Source organism: Pistacia vera, unplaced genomic scaffold, assembly GCF_008641045.1.
Source record: "Pistacia vera cultivar Batoury unplaced genomic scaffold, PisVer_v2 Contig659, whole genome shotgun sequence".
In the NCBI taxonomy this organism is placed as follows: Eukaryota; Viridiplantae; Streptophyta; class Magnoliopsida; order Sapindales; family Anacardiaceae; genus Pistacia; species Pistacia vera.
This window is the reverse complement of record NW_022196511.1, coordinates 19309-33915: the sequence shown is the minus strand read 5'-3', so window position 1 is coordinate 33915 and position 14607 is coordinate 19309. Positions and strand designations below refer to the sequence as shown.

At 39.0% G+C, this 14607-nt stretch overlaps 1 non-coding gene across 1 annotated transcript; it reads right to left on the bottom strand.

The window, feature by feature from the left end:
• Nucleotides 1-14293: 14293 nt before the first annotated feature.
• On the bottom strand, nt 14294-14399 carry LOC116112280. The gene has a single exon (XR_004125202.1). It is a non-coding gene; the product is annotated as a small nucleolar RNA R71 (small nucleolar RNA).
• Nucleotides 14400-14607: the final 208 nt, after the last annotated feature.

Genomic DNA, 14607 nt, shown 5'->3' with positions numbered 1-14607 from the left:
TTTTTCCTCGCAAATAAGAAGAAGTCAGATGCTTCGACTTCAGGTATGTTTATGATTGAGATTAACTTCTCTCCTTCAACATCTTGGGTCATTGACACAGGATGTGGTACTCATATTTGTACTGATGTGCAGGGACTAAGGCAGAGTAGATTGCTCACTGATGAGAATGCAAAATGTCATATTTACCCCCTTAATTTCTAGTATTTTATACTTATTTGTTGCCTAAAATGTACTGATTATTATTCTATTTTGAATTAGGAAGCAAATGGAGGTGTTAATTGCAAAATGGAACTAATTAGGTAAATTCGGATAGTTTCGCCATGGCTTCATAATCTGGGCATAATTCTCTCATCCGAGCTCAGATTGAGATTATTCAAAATGCTGTGGAACGCTAAGGAATAGATCTACAACTTTCATGTTTTGAGTTTGGAGATATTCTCTTTGAATCAAGGTTAATCAAGCTTGAAGTTGACGCACATGCACTGTCGACGTTCTGACTTGTCATGCAGGTCAGTCTATTATTGCACATTTTGAAGACATACATGCTGCATGAAAATTATAGCTGGAAACACCACTTTCCTATTTTATTAGGACTCTATTTTATTTCCAATTAATTAGATTAGGATAAGTGTTATTTTAGGATATTAGAATTTTTTTAGGAGATTGAGTAGTGTTTCCAGATTTGAATTGGATTTTAAAAGGAGAGATCATATTAGGTTTGGGGGGGACCACGCCTCTCTTTTCTCTTCTCTGCAATTTTCTCTTTTGAGTTTTGATTATGGCCATGAGTGGCTAAAACTTTTGTAACTTGGTCGTCGGAAACGGAGACCTCGGAATCAACCAACTGTGAGATCTAATCTATTTTATTTTAGTGTTCAATTTTCGTGTTTGAGTATTGAATGTTATTATGTGCATATCTTCATGATTGATGCATTTAATTACTAGGAGGCCTACTAATGTATTATTTGTTGTCTCTTTGTGTATAAAAGACATATGAATTGAAATGAAAAGAAAACTTTGGGCCTAATTTTCTATTGTTATTATGCATGCATTGTACTAGTTTTCAGCAGTTGTTACATGTAGATCGTCTGGCGGATAAATTCATGGAACGGGCTGAACATAAGAAGTCCGTGCGTGAAGCCTAGAGGGCTTAGATAAGCATGTCCCATTCAGACGACCATAACTTTTGGTACAGGAAGAGTTACGAGGTTGTAAGATACTGTATGAGACCTCATTCAGAGCCTGTCAGAAGTCTATCGACATGGACTAATATTGATCCTCTGCCAGAGGAATTCATGGTGTGGCCTGAACTTTAGAAGTCCGTATGTAAAGCCCAAAGGGCTTAAATGAGCATGTCCTATTCGGACGGCCATACTTTTTATCCGGGAAGAGTTACAGGGCATGTAAGATACCATTGGAAATCTCATTCAGAGCCCTTCGACATGAACTTAGGTAGAATGTTCGATGGATGAATTCATGGAGCGTACTGAATTTCAGAACTCCGTGCATAAAGCCCAAAGGTCTTAAATGAGCATGCCTAATTTAGATGGCCATAGCTTTTGATCCGGGAAGAATAACGATACCTGTAAGAAACCATTGGAAACCTCATTCAGAGCCCATCACAAGTCCTTTAATGTGGACTAGCATAGAATGTCTAGCAGATGAATTCATGGAGCGAGCTGAATGTCAGAAGTCCGTGCGTAAAGCCCAAAGGGCTTAAATGAGCATATCTCATTCAGATGACCATAACTTTTTATCTGGGAAGAGTTACGGGGCCTGTAAGATACCATTGTAAATCTCAGTCAGAGCCTGTCAGAAGTCTATCGACATGGACTCATGTAGAATGTCTGGTGAATGAATTCATGGAGCGGGCTGAATGTCAAAACTTCGTACATAAAGCCCAAAGGGCTTAAATGAGCATGCCCCATTAAGATTGCCAAAACTTTTGATTCGGGAAAAGTTAAGAGGCCTGCAAGATACTGTTGGAAACCTGATTAAGAGCCCATCAGAAGTCCATCGACATGGACTAATGTAGAATGTCTAGCAGATGAATTCATGGAGCGGGCTAAAGGTTAGAAGTCCATGCATAAGGCCCAAAAGGCTTAAATGAGCATGTCCCATTAAGACGACCATAACTTTTGATCCGGAAGAGTTCTGGGACCCATAAGATATCGTTGGAAACCTGATTTAGAGCTCGTCAGAAGTCCGTTTATGTAGACTAACATAGAATGTCTGGCCGATGAATTGATGGAGTTGGCTGAACGTCAGATGTTCGTGCATAAAGCCCAAAAGGGCTTAAATGAGCATGTCCCAATTAGACGGCCATAACTTTTTATCTGGGAAGAGTTACGGGGCTTGAAAGATACCGTTATAAATCTCATTTAAAGCCCGTTGACATGGACTTATGTAGAATGATCGATGGATGTATTCATGGAGTAGGCTGAATCACAAAACTGCGTGCGTAAAGCCCAAAGGGCATAAATAGGCATGCCCTAGTTAGACGGCCATAACCTTTGATCCGGGAAGAGTTACGGGGCCTGTAAGACATTGTTGGAAACCTTATTCAGAGTCTGTCAAAAGTTAATCAATGTGGACTAACATAGACCCTCTAGCGGATGAATTCATAGAGTGGATTGAACGTCAAAGTCCGTGCGTAAAGGCCAGGGGGCTTAAATGAGCATGTCCCATTCAAACAACCATAACTTTTTATTCGGGAAGAGTTTAGGGGCCTGTAGGACACCGTTGGAAATCTCATTCAGAGCCCGTTGATGTACATTTATGTAGAATGTCTGATGGATGAATTCATAGAGCGTCTAGAATGCCAGAACTCCGTGCGTAAAGCCCAAAGGGCTTAAATGAGCATACCTGATTCAGACGGCCATAACTTTTGATCTGGCAAGAGTTACGTGGCCTGTAAGATACTGTTGGAAACCCCATTCAGACCCATCAAAATTCCATCAATGTGGAATAATGTAGAATGTCTAGCAGATGAATTCATGGGGCGGGTTGAATGTAAGAAGTCAGTGCATAAAGCCCAAAGGGCTTAAATAAGCATGTCCTATTCAGACGGCCATAACATTTTATCCAGGAAGAGTTACGGGCCCTGTAACCATTAGAAATATCATTCAAGGCCTGTCGTTATGGACTTATGTAGAATGACCGATGGATGAATTCATGGAGTGGGATGAACCACAGAATTGGTGCATAAAGCCTAAAGGGCTTAAATAAGCATGCCTCATTCAGACAGCCATAACTTTTTATCCGGGAAGAGTTACGAGGCCTATAAGATACCGTTGGAAACCTCATTCAGAGTTTGTCAGAAGTCCATTGATGTGGACTAACATGGACCCTCTAGCGGATGAATTCATGGAGCTGGCAGAACGTCAAAAGTCCGTGCTTAAAGCCCAAAAGGCTTAAATGAGCATGTCCCATTCAGACGGCCATAACTTGTTATCTAGGATGAGTTACGGGGCCTGCAAGATAGCATTGGAAACCTCATTCAGAGACCGTTAGAAGTCCAATGATGTGGACAAATGTAGAACATCTAGCAGATGAATTCATGGAGCGGGCTGAACGTTAGAAGTCCGTACGTAAAGCGCAAAGGGCTTAAATGAGCATGTCCCATTCCGACGACCATAACTTTTTATCCGAGAAAAGTTACGGACCCTGTAAGATACCATTGAAATCTCATTCTGAGCCCATCGATGTTGACTTATGTAGAATGTTCAATGGAAGAATTCATGTAGCAGGCTTAATGTCAGAAGTCCATTCATAAAGCCCAAAGGGCTTTAACGAGCATACCCCATTCAGACGGCATAACTTTTTATCTGGGAAGAGTTACGAGGCCTGCAAGATACCGTTGGAAACCTCATTTAGAGCCCGTCAGAAGTCTGTCAACATGGACTAATGTAGAATGTCTAGCGGATGAATTCATGGAGTAGGCTGAACGTTAGAAGTCCGTACATAAACCCAATGGGCTTAAATGAGCTCGTCCCATTTAGACGGCCATAACTTTTAATCCGAGAAGAGTTGTAGGGTCTGTAAGATACCATTGGAAATCTCTTTTAGAGCCCGTCAATGTGGACTTATGTAGAATGATAGATGGATGTATTCATAGAGCAGGCTGAACCACAGAATTGTGTGCGTAAAGCCCAAATGGCTTAAATAAGCATGCCCCATTCAGACGGTCATAACTTTTAATCTAGGAAGAGTTACGGGGCCTATAAGATATCATTGGAAACCTCCTTTAGAGTTCGTCAGAAATCCATTGATGTGGACTAATGTAGACCTTCTGGCAGATGAATTCGTGGAGTGGGCTAAACGTCAAAAGTCAGTGAGTAAAGCCCAAAGGGCTTAAATGAGCATGTCCCATTCAGACAGCCATAATTTTTTATCTAGGAAGAGTTTTGGGGCCTGTAAGATACATTTGGAAATCTCACTCATAGCTTGTCGATGTCACTTATGTACAATGTCTTTTGCGTGAATTCATGGAGCAGGCTGAATGCCAGAACTCCGTGCGTAAAGCCTAAAGGGCTTAAATGAGCATGTCCCATTCAGACGGCTGTAATTGTTTATCCAGGAAGCATCTCAGGTTCTGTAAGATACCGTTGGAAATCTCACCTAGAGCCCATTGACGTGGATTTATGTAGAATGTCCGATGGATGAACTCATGGAGTGGGCTAACCGTTAGAACTCCATGCATAAAGCCTAAAGGTCTTAAATGAGCATGCCTAATTTAGACAAGCATAACGTTTGATCCGAGAAGAGTTACGGGGTTTGTAAGATACCGTTGGAAACCTCAATCAGCGCCTCAATCAGCGCCTATCAAAATTCCATAATGTGGACAAATGTAGAACATCTGATGAATACATTCCTGGAGAGGGCTAAACGTCTGAAGTCCGTACGTAAATGAGCATGTCCCATTTAGACAGCCATAACTTTTTATTCAGGAAGAGTTACGGGTCCTGTAAGATATCATTGGAAACCTCATTTAGAGCCTGTTAAGAGTCCATTGACGTGGACTAACATAGAACATCTGGCGGGTGAATTCATGGAGTGGGCTGAATGTTAGAAGTCCGTGCGTAAAGCTCAATGGGCTTAAAAATGCACGTCCCATTCAGACGACCATACCTTTTTATCCAAGAAGAGTTATAGGGCCTGTAAGATATCGCTAGAAACCTCATTCAGAGGCCGTAGACGTTGACATATGTAAAATGTTCGATGGATGAATTCATTGAGGGGGTTGAACGTCAAAACTTCGTGCATAAAGCCCTTTGGGCTTAAATGAGCATTCCCCATTCAGACTATAACTTTTGATTCGAGAAGAGTTACGAGGCTTGTAAGATACCGTTAGAAACCTCATTCGGAGCCCATCAGAAGTCCTTCAATGTGGGCTAATGTAGAAAGTCTAGCGGATGAATTCATGGAGCGGGCTTAACATCAGAAGTCTGTGCATAAAGCCCAAGGGGCTTAATTGAGCATGTCCCATTCAGACGGCCATAACCTTTTATCTGGGAAGAGTTACGGGGCCTGTAAGATACCGTTAGAAATCTCATTTAGAGCCTGTCAATGTGGCCTTATGTAGAATGTCTGATGGATGAACTCATGAAGAAAGCTGAACGTCAGAACTCCATGCGTAAAGCCCAAACGTCTTAAATGAGCATGCTCTATTCAAACGACCATAACTTTTGATCCGAAAAGAGTTATAGGGCCAATAAGATACCGTTGGAAACCTCATTCAGAGCCCGTCAAAATCTAAAAATGGACTAATGTAGAATACCTGGTGGATGAATTCATAGAGTGGACTCAACATCAAAAGTCTGAGCGTAAGACACAAAGGGCTTAAATGAGCATGTTCCATTCAGACGGCCATAACTTTTTATCCAGGAAGAGTTTTGGGGCCTATAAGATACATTTGGAAATCTCATTCAGAGCCCGTCAATGTCACTTATGTACAATATATGTGGGATGAAGTCATGGAGCAAGCTAAAAATCAGAACTTCGTGCGTAAAGCCCAAAGGGCTTAAATGAGAATGCCCCATTAAGACGATCATAACTTTTCACCCGAGAAGACTTACGGGGCCTGTAAGATACCGTTGGAAACCTCATTCAGTTTCCATCAGAAGTCCATCAATGTGGACTAATGTAGAATGTATGGCAGATGAATTCATGGAGTAGGCTGAACATCAGAAGTCCGTATGTAAAGCCCAAAGGTCTTAACTGACCATTTCTTATTCAGACGGCCATAACTTTTTATCTAGAAAGAGATACGAGGCCTGTAAGATACCATTGGAAACCTTATTCAGAGTTTGTCAGAAGTTCATGGACATGGACTAATGCAAACCATCTGGTAGATGAATTCATGGAGTGGGTTGAACATCAGAAGTTTGTGCGTGAAGCCAAAAGTGCTTAAATGAGCATGTCCAATTCAAACGGCCATAACTTTTGATACAGGAAGAGTTACCTGGCTTGTAAGATACTGTTGGAAACCTCATTAAGAGCTCGTCAGAAGTCTATCAACATGGACTGATGTAGAATGACTAACGGATGAATTCATGGAGCAGGCTAAACGTCAAAAGTCCATGCGTAAATCTCAAATGGCTTAAATGAGCATGTCTAATTTAAACGGCCATAACTTTTTATCTGGGAAGAGTTACAGGCTTTTAAGAAACCATTGGAAACATCATTTAGAGTCCGTCAAATGTCCATCAATGTGGACTAACGTAGAACGTCTGGCGGATGAATTCATGGAGGAGGCTGAATGTCAGAAGTTAATGCGTAAAGCCCAAAGGGCTTAAATGAGCATGTCCCATTCCGATGGCCATAACTTTTGATTTGGAAAGAGTTTACGGGGCCTGTAAGATACCATTGGAAACCTCATTCAGACCCATCAGAAGTCTATCAACAAGGACTGATGTAGAACATCTGGCAAATGAATTCATGGAGCAGCTTGAACATCAGTAGTCCGTGCGTAAAGCCAAAAGTGCTTAAATGAGCATGTCCAATTCAGACGGCCATAAATTTCGATCTGAGAAGAGTTACGGGGCTTGTAAGATATTGTTGGAAACCTCAATTAGATCCCTGTCAGAAGTTCTTAACGTGAACTAATGTAGAACATTTGGTGGATGAATTCATGGAGCGGGCTAAACGTTAGATGTATATGCGTAATGCTCAAAGGGATTAAATGATCATGCCCCATTCAGACGGCCATAACTTTTCATCCGGGAAGAGTTACGGGGCCTGTAAGATATAGTTGGAAATCTCATTCAGAGCCTATTGATATGGACTAGTGTAGAATGTCTAACAAATTAATTCATGGAGTGAGCTGAACGTCAGAACTCCGTGCGTAAAGCCCAAAGTTCTTAAATGAGCATGCCCTATTCAGATGGCCATAACTTTTCATCCAAGAAGAGTTATGGGGACTGTAAGAGAGCATTAGAAATATTATTCAGATCCCGTTGATATGGATTAATGTAAAATGTCTCATGGATGAATTCATGGAGCGGGTTGAATGTCAGAACTCCGTGCGTAAATCCTAAAGGGCTTAAATGAGCATGCCCCATTCAGACGGCCATAACTTTTGATCTGGGAAGAGTTATGGGGCCTATAAGATACCGTTGGAAACCTCATTCAGAGCCCATCAGAATTTCATTAACATGGACTAACATAGAATGTCTATAGAATGAATTCATGGAGCAAGCTGAACGTCAGAAGTCTGTACATAAAGCCTAGAGGACTTAAATGAGCATGCCCTATTCAGACGACCATAACTTTTCATCTGGGAAGAGTTACGGGGCCTGTAAGATATCGCTCAAAATCGTATTCAGAGCTCGTCGACATGGACTAACATAAATTGTCTGATGGATGGATTCATGGAGGCTGAACGTCAGAACTCCGTGCGTAAAGCCCCAAGGGCTTAAATGAGCATGCCCCATTCAGAGGACCATAACTTTTCATCCGGGAAGAGTTACGGGGCCTGTAAGATACCCTTGGAAATATGATTCAGAGACCATTGATGTGGACTAATGAAAAATGTCTGACCGATGAATTCATTGAGGGGACTAAACATCAGAACTCTATGCGTAAAGCCCAAAGGGCTTAAATGAGCATGCCCCATTCAGACGGCTATAACTTTTCATCTGGGAAGAGTTATGGGGCGTGTAAGATACCGTTGAAAATATCATTCAAAGCCCATCAACATGGACCAATGTAGAATGTCTAACGAATGAATTCATGGAGCGGGCTGAATGTCAGAATTCCCTATGTAAAGCCCAAAGTGCTTAAATGAGCATTCCGCATGCAGACGGCCATAACGTTTCATCCGGGAATAGTTTTGGGGCCTCTAAGATATCATTGGAAATCTCATTCAGAGCTTGTCAACATGGACTGACATAAAATGTTTGGTGGATAAATTTATAGAGTGGGCTGAACGTCAGAACTCCGTAAAGCCCAAAGGGCTTAAATGAGCATGCCCCATTTAGACGGCCATAACTTTTCATCCAGGAAGAGTTGTGGGGCCTGTAAGATACCATTGGATACTGTTAGAAATCTCATTTAGAGCCTATCAATGTGGACTAATGTAGAATGTTTGACGGATAAAATTATGGAGTTGGCTGAACATCGAAACTTCCTGCGTAAAGCCCAAAGTGCTTAAATGGGCATGCCCCATTTAGATGGCCATAACTTTTCAGCCAGGACGAGTTATGAGGCTTGTAAGACACCATTGGAAAGCTTATTCAGAGCCTGTTAGAAGTCTATTGATGTGGACTAATGTAGAACATCTGACAGATGAATTGATAGGATGAGCTTAACGTCAGAACTCCGTGCGTAAAGCCCAAAGGACTTAAATGAGCATGCCGCATTTAGACGGCCATAACTTTTCCTCCGGGATGAGTTGCGGGGCCTATAAGATACCATTGAAAATCTCATTTAGAGCCTGTTGACATGGACTAATGTAGAATATCTGACGGATGAATTCATGGAGCAGGCTAAACGTCAGCACTCTGTGCGTAAAGCCTAATGGGCTTAAATGTGCATGCCCCATTTAGACGACTATAACTTTTCATCCGAGAAGTGTTACGGGGCCTGTAAATGATAATCCTAGTATTATACTATTTTATCAAGGCTTTTTGGCTGGATTTTGGATATTTCTTATTTCGTTTGTGCCTGAATTACAACTTAATTACATACATTTTATGTTTCAGGCCAGAACGTGTAGTTAGAGCAAATAATGAGCGGAATTAAGTTTCTGGATGCAGAAACAGGGGAATCTCTAGATTCAGGGGAGTTCTACAGCAGATTTAAAGCACTATGAAGCTTGTTCCTATTGGAGAGCACCAAAGATTGAAGATTCAAGCAAGGAAGCAAGCGGAGGGTGATGAGAATGCAAAATGTCATATTTGCCCCCCTTAATGTCTAGTATTTTATATTTATTTATTGCCTAAATGTACTCATTATTATTCTATTTTGATTTAGGATGCAAATGGAGGCGTTAAATGCAAAACAAAACTAATTAGGTGAATTCGGACAGTTTCAACATTGCTTCGTAATCTAAGTATAACTCTCTTATCCAAGCTCTGATTGAGATGATTCAAAATGCTATGGAACTAAAAGAAAGAGATCTACAACTTTCAAGTTTTGAGTTTGGAGAGATACTCACTACATCAAGGTTGTAATCGGGCTTGAAATTGACGCACCTGCATTTCTGACGTTCTGGAATATTCTGCCTTGTCATGCAAGTCAAATAGGCAGTTTCTTATTGGAAGTTTTGAAGACTGGTGCACGCAAGTTATAGCTGGAAACACCACTTTCCTATTTTATATTAGGACTTTATTTTATTTTCAATTAATCAGATTAGGATAAATTTTATTTTAGGATATTAGAATATTTTTAGGAGATTTGGTAGATTAAAAAGATTTGAATTGGATATTTTTAAGGGGAGAGAGAGATCAGAGGGGGGAAGACACACACGCCTCTCTTTCTTCTCTTCTGCAATTTTTCTCTTTTGAGTTTTTGATTATGGCCATGAGCGGCTAAAACTTTTATAACTTGGTCGAAGGAAACGGAGGCCTCAGAATCAATAAAACTGTGAGATCTAATCTTTTTTTTTTTTTTTTTTTTTGTGTTCATTATATGTTTTGAGTATTGGTGTTCTTCTATGCCTATTTTCATGATTGTTTCATTTAATTATAGAGGTCTACTAGTTATTATTTGTTGCAATCTACTGCTAAGTTAGTATCAAATCCATAATTGGTGATCCCTTTAACTTGTGAGTAATTAAGGTTTAAGAATTTGCTGGTTAGGAATTATTAAATCTTGAGAAGAACATTCAACTAAATTAAACACAACCGCTGTGTGTGTTTGTGTTGTTCAGCTTCATCGATTTCTCTAGCCTTAAGGTTGCTACTAGATTAAACCTTAGCGATTGTCTAGGGTTGTTTAGTAGTAAGATTATTAGATCGCTTGTTTCTAATTAACTCAACTAAGGAGAGATAGGAAAATAGTTCTAACGGTGAATACTCAAAGATTGAATTGATATATACTTGCATCGATGATCAGTTGTAAAATTTGATGGTGGATGTTGACTTAGACCAAGGTTTGTTATTTTGATTGATTAATTTGAATTGTTTTTCCTGAAATTGTTTCCGTTTACTCAACAACCCCCCCACCCCCCCCCCCCCAAGCCTTGTTCACGTAACATAAAACTCAGCTAGACACTCTCCGTGGGAACGATCCTTACTCACACTATTACATGTGTTTTTAGGTTTTAATTTTGGTTGCTTGTGACAGCACACCAAAGGGCAGTTCCGTAATTTCATAATTGTGTAGAAAAGTTCACTGCGACAATAAACTCTCTGGACAGATTAACAACTTTAAACCAACTCGTTGCTGCGGTGAAGAATACTCTTTGCCACGGTGAAGTCTGCAAGATTTAGTTTTTCAAAATTGTACGTTTTAATTTAGGCGACAATTTTAGGTTTGTTTTGGACCGACTATATAAAGAAGACTTAGTCATTTAATAGGGAGTTCGACATTTTTGGGAGAAAGAAGAGAAGATTGGAGATTGAACTCTTTGGATTCATCAAATAAGGAAGAGTTCGACATTTTTGGGAGAAAGAAGAGAAGATTGGAGATTGAACTCTTTGGATTCATCAAATAAGGAAGATTTTGTTCTCTTTTCTTAATTACAACATGTTGAATGCACTGTTTACTGTTTTTATCTCTATTTGTGTTAATTTTAGTATGAACTAACTCGTTTTGGGTTAAGGTTTTGATGTAATTGGGATTTTTATGTTTAATCAATAAATTGATGTTGCTTTTACATTCTATTGCATGGATTGTGTGATTATTCTTGTTCTTATTGAATTTACTTGTTAAGCATGATGAGACTGAGAAGTGAAGCATGTTTTAGCTTCTTAGGGTAATTGTCATTGTTGTATTGAATGCTAGAGATAGGTTTGAGAATCAACGAAATCAATTTAGGATTCCATTTAGCTTAACGAACTTGGAACTATTAACCTTCAATTTGTTGGGTGCGGAAGCTTAGTAGGGAAAAGTAGGAAAACATAGCTTGAGAAGGTATGTTTTACACATTAGGAAATCTGATTTATAATTCGCGCATGTGAGTGTAGAAGTAGCATAATTCATAGATTAATTCATAAAATCCTAGTGAAGTCAAAACCCTAACCGTTTGTTTTAATTGATTTTTCTCTTAAATTAACCTTGCTATCTTTAATTAGTTTTTAAAGTATGTAGTAAATTTTGTTTTCACTTTAGCTTAATTTTCTCCCGCAAATCCAACATCTTTCAATTTCTCCAACTTGATAAACAACTAGGAAAATAAGTGCTTAACAAACAATCCTTGTGGGAACGATACTCTACTTATCATTTTGTTACTTTTTGCGACTAGTGCACTTGCTACACATTGCATGTTGTAAAATCAACGCATCAAGTTTTGGCACCGTTGTCAGGGATTGATTTTGTGTTAACATTGAACTTTTCTTGTGTTAGCTAGATTGGAGTTTAATTTTAGTTTTAATTGTTTTCTAGTTTAATTTTGCTGTTCTTGTCTATTAGCTTGTGATCTCATGCTTTCTTTCTTTCTGTGTAGTTTATGCGAAGAGCTAGACGTCATCTAGTGGTTCTTATTGATCCAGAGATTGAAAGAACCGCAAGAAGGCTTAGCAGAGAAAGAAGAGAATGAGAGGCCATAGTCATTGAGATGGTAGAAAACAGAACATTGAGGGAATTTTCAGTACCCACGGTTGATGGCAATGGTCCAAGTATAACTAGGCCACCAATGCAAGCCAACAACTTCAAGATAAAGCTGGCAATCATCCAGATGATCCAACAATCAATTCAATTTAAGGGAGATCTGAAAGAAGATCCAAATTCACACATTGCAAACTTCTTGGAGATCTGCGATTGATGTGTGCAGATGCAATACCTAATTTTACCTCACTAAATTCTAATGCAATGTTGTGTAGTAGCAAAGAGCAAGTAAGGGCCTTTCTCGCAGAGGATTTGTGAACTCAATTAATTATCTACTTCAAACAGGGTTTGTCACGAATTATAAAAACTCAACAAAAACTATCAAACTAAAATCAAACAAAATAAAACAAGCAGACAATCACGAAAGAGATAAATAAGAGAAACTGGACTGAAGGTTTATTCGCCACCACTAGACATGAATTATATATAATAAAAGCACTCTTTAACTTTTTACCCTCTTAATCACATCAGCTCAGAAAATACCAAATGTTGATAAGTTCTATCTCTCTTTATTTAGTTGTTGGATTAGACATGTTCATAACCCAATTCCCTATTTATTAGATAACCTAGGATACGATCTCTAGATTCAAAGTAATAAAAGCATTAAGTTGCGAGAGACCTACTGAATCAAGGCTAAACTCATATGGTCGGTTTAGTTATCTTGAGTGATTATCCCCATGTATGTAGGCATACACTTTACCACTAGTTATTTAGGTTAATAAAGCGATTCCGTACTAAACAACCTAAATTGGCATTAATAAATTAATCCTAACTATTTAATTGCGCACTTAAACAATTAAGAAAATCCATCTAAACCCTATTCATGGAGAAATAATCACATAACTAAGAGGGATCAAAAGATAAGTAGATGCAAATTTTATTAATCACAAGACATGTTTAGGGCTTTGAAATCACCCTCAATCACAAAAGAATTAGTTCTTCATGAATAAATATGAGAACATCATTGTATTATTCAGAACAAAAAATAATAACAAAGAAGAAGAAAAATTTAGTGAAACTTGGTTGGATTAATGAAGTTGATGATGATCTCCTCCAATTCTTCTTCTCCAAGCCTTCTTGAATCTCCCTTTTTCTTCTGTTCTTGAATAATCTTTGTTCTTTCATTTTTTGTCTCTAAAATAATTCCCCTAAAATAGTGGTAAAAGACTTCTATTTATATCCCACAAGGGTTAAGGTTTTGTTTTCCTTAATTCTAGTTAGTTTAGTACTCTTAAAACCCTATTTTCCTAGTCAAAAACGGAGAAAAGTTCCCAGTTGTCATGACTGTGCTGCAGCACTGTGCTGAAGCACTGTAGCTACTGAAAAAATTGTGCCACAGCACTATGCTGTGGTGCAACAGCTACTGGTCTTCTTCCCACATCATTCCACTGTTCTTCAGAGATGGTGATTTTTGAACTCGATAACGATGAAATTTGGAAAAGTGTAAACATATGAAATGTAGCCCTTTGAATCAGCTTTCCAACGGTTTAAGAATTGTATTAATAAGAGTTCTAAAGCTCAAGCTATTCTCAAAATACTGAGACATGCTCTAGCTGGAACGTAATCTAGAATCTTCTCTTTACTTTAACTTCCATAACTTCTTCAATTCAACTCCGATTCTCAATCCGTTTGTTTCCAGTCATCACAAATTCTCTCGCCAACATCATCTCTCATCCGAATATTATTTTTGAGCCTTATTTCCTGAAAACACAACAAAAAATACTAGTGATCCCGAAAAGTGTGTTTATGAAACAATTAAGTTAATTCATGCGAATTAATCCTAATTTCCAACAAATGATACCTATAAACCACTAAGTATAAGTGTATTTTCAAGCACTTATTAGCGATACCTTCAAATCAAACGGAGTGTCAGATGATGCCATCAGATTAAGATTGTTTCCTTTTTCATTAAGGGATAAAGCAAAAGGGATGGTCAATGGCACTACCGCTAGGAACAATCACAACCTGGAATGAATTGGCATAGAAATTCCTTACTAAATACTTCCCTCTAGCGAAATCTGCAAAGATGAGAAATGATATCAATCGTTTCTACAAGAAAAGACTAAATCACTGTATGAAGCTTGGGAAAGATACAAGGAACTGCTGAGAAAGTGTCCACACCATGGTTTGCCAGTTTGGATGCAAGTCCAAATGTTCTATAATGGGTTGATGGTTAATGTGAAAATGATGGTGGATGCAGCATCTGGAGGAGCATTGCAAAACAAGACACCTGAAAAAGCTTATGAGTTGCTTGAAGTCCTGGAAAGTAACAACTATCAAAGACCCAATGAGAGAATGCAGTCGAAGAAGTCTATGGGTATTCATGAAGTTGATGCT